General features: G+C 44.1%; 1 pseudogene; it reads left to right on the top strand.

The window, feature by feature from the left end:
- The first annotated feature begins 1,030 nt into the window (after positions 1-1,030).
- On the top strand, positions 1,031-1,679 carry LOC118025940 (annotated as a pseudogene).
- The last annotated feature ends 1,337 nt before the right edge of the window (positions 1,680-3,016 follow it).

The raw sequence follows: 3,016 nt of genomic DNA, 5'->3' as shown, positions 1-3,016 counted from the left end.
GACTTACAGTTGTAAAATAAATAAATTATGGGAATTAAAAGTACAACAGGAGGGGAAGAATGAAGGGGGGGAATCGGAGGGGGAGATGAACCATGAGAGACTATGGACTCTGAGAAACAAACTGAGGGTTCTAGAGGGGAGGGGGGGAGGGGGGATGGGTTAGCCTGGTGATGGGTGTTAAAGAGGGCACGTTCTGCATGGAGCACTGGGTGTTATACGCAAACAATGAATCATGGAACACTACATCAAAAACTAATGATGTAATGTATGGTGATTAACATAACATAATAATAAAAATAAAGAAAAAAAGTACAGCATAGGAAATATAGTCAATAATACTGTAATAACATTGTATGGTGACAAATAATAACTATACTTATCATGGGGAGCATTGCATAATATATAGAATTGTTGAATCACTATGTTGTGCACATGATAGTAATATAGCATTGTATGACAATTGTACATCAATAATAATTTTTTTTTTTAAAAGAAAGGCTGCCAAGCTGTGTACTAAGTAAATAAAAATGAGCACACAATAGAGGTGTTGAGCATTGGAGAGTCCTCATTTTTCCAGGCTCCCAGCTTGGGGTGCCTCCATTCCCCATGGTTGGACACCTGGCTTCTGACTTGGCCTTCTCACCCCCACCAGGTGGTGGAGATAATGGGCCAGGAGGGCCAGAGCCAGCTGGGTTGACCCTCGGACCTGGATGAGCTTCCAAGACCATCTCGGTAGGTCAGGAACCCGGTGGGGGGTTGGGCCAGGCACTGAGGTGTGGGGGATTTCCCTGTACCCACCCCCACCCCCACCCCCTGCCCCTGCCATATGAGTTCTGCAGGGGGGTGGCATATTGTGGACCTCAGGTTGGACCTCAAGACAGCCTGGAGACCTCTTAGCCAGAGGGCGAACTGGGGGCCAGGGTGGAGAGCAACTCTGAGGGGGCCTCCCCTGAGCCTTGTGCTTCCCCACCTGGGATTGTGCAGCCTGACCAGGAGAAGCTGGAGCAAGATCCTTAGGAGTCCCAGGACATCAAAGCTCAGCAGAAAGACCTGGAACAATTCACAAAGCTCCTGAAGCAGAAGAGGATCACTCTGGGATATACTCAGGCGAATGTGGGGTTCACCCTGGAGGTTCTCTTCGGGGAGGTGTTCAGCCAAAGAACCATCTGCGGTTTTTAGGCTCTGCCGCTCAGTTTCAAGAACATGTATAAGCTGCAGACCCTGCTGCAGAAGTGGGTGGAGGAAGGTGACAACAATGAAAATCTACATGAAATATGCAAAGCAGAGACCCTTGTGCCAGCCCAAAGAGAAAGTGAACAAGTATGGAGAACCAAGTGAGAGACAACCTGGAGAACATGTTCCTGCAGTGCCTGAAAACCACCTTGCAGCAGATCAGCCACATTGCCCAGCAGCTCAGGTTGAGAAGGATGTGGTCTGAGTGTGGTTCTGCAATCATTGCCAGAAGGGTAAATGATCAGTGACTATTCACAAGAAGATTTTGAGGCTGCTCTCCCCCTTCTTCACAGGCACCAGTATCCTTTCCTCTGGTACCATTTTGGTATCCCAGGCTATGGAGGCCCTCACTTCACTATGCTATACTCCCCATTGGTTTTCCTGAGGGTGAGGCATTTCCCTCTGTCTCTCTCACCACTCTGGGCTCTCCCATGCATCCAAACTGAGGTGCCAGCCCTTCCCAGGAATGGGGGGCAAAGGAAGGGGGACAGCTAGGGAAAGAGAACCTAAGGTTTGTACCAGAGCTTTGGGATTAAGTTCTTCATTCACTAAGAAATGACTTGGGAACAAAAGGGATGTGGGGGCAGGGAGATTGGGGGGAACAGGTTGGAGGGAAGGTGAAGTTCCAGGATGCTTTTGTTTTTAATCCCCATGTCACTTATCACTTTGTTCTTAAATAAAGAAGCCTGGGACATGGAAAAAAAATGAGCACCCATTAAACAACAAATCATAAAAGCATAATCATAATATCAAACCCTTAAAAAGCAATCAAACCTTCTTCAGGTTTTAAAGAAGTCAATATTTGAACTATTTTGTGAAATTTCACCACTTAATTCTGAAGGTCATATGTTACAATACAAATACCTTGCCTGCAAAATGAATTGTTCTTCACATTTTCATGCAAGTAAATACAAATATATAAAGAAAAACAAATAAAGAACAGGCAACTAGGGCGCCTGGGTGGCTCAGTTGGTTAAGCGACTGCCTTCGGCTCAGGTCATGATCCTGGAGTCCCGGGATCGAGTCCCGCATCGGGCTCCCTGCTCGGCAGGGAGTCTGCTTCTCCCTCTGACCCTCCCCCCTCTCATGTGCTCTCTCTCATTCTCTCTCTCTCAAATAAATAAATAAAATCTTTAAAAAAAAAAAAAAAAGAACAGGCAACTAATTCTGATAATATCTTCCGAATCACCAACTGCATTTTTAGACTGCAAATACTATAAATTTGAACATGTTGCAGGAATCTCCTTTTTGCATTTGTGTAAATAATCCCAAAATAACATTCTACTGCTTCACAGAGTTGTTAAAGTATACCTCTCAGGTGTACAATTTAGTGATTCAACACTTACATACAACACCTGGTGCTCATCACAAATACACTCCTTAATCCCCATCACTAAATTATACACTTGAAACTAATATTAAACTGTATGTTAACTAACTGGAACTTAAATAAAAACTTAAAATAATATATCCCTCTCTGAATATTTAGTAAAAATATCAGTGGTCATCAGGAGTCAGAGGCAAGGGAGGGATGAATAGACAGAACTCGGGATTTTTAGGGCAGTGATAATACTCCAAGTCTGTAATAATAAATGCATGTCATTATAAATTTGCAAAACCCATAGAATTAAAACATCAGAAATGCACCTTAGCTTATGAACTTTGGGTGACAATGATGTGAATGATGTGTAGGTTCACTGATTATAACAATTGTGCCACATGGTGCATGATATCAAAAATGGGGGAGGCTGTGCATATGTTAGGGCAGGGGCTATAGAGGACC

This window comes from Mirounga leonina, unplaced genomic scaffold (genome assembly GCF_011800145.1).
Source record: "Mirounga leonina isolate KUSES-001 unplaced genomic scaffold, KU_Mleo_1.0 Mir_204, whole genome shotgun sequence".
In the NCBI taxonomy this organism is placed as follows: domain Eukaryota; kingdom Metazoa; phylum Chordata; class Mammalia; order Carnivora; family Phocidae; genus Mirounga; species Mirounga leonina.
This window is presented reverse-complemented; position numbering and strand designations above follow the sequence as displayed.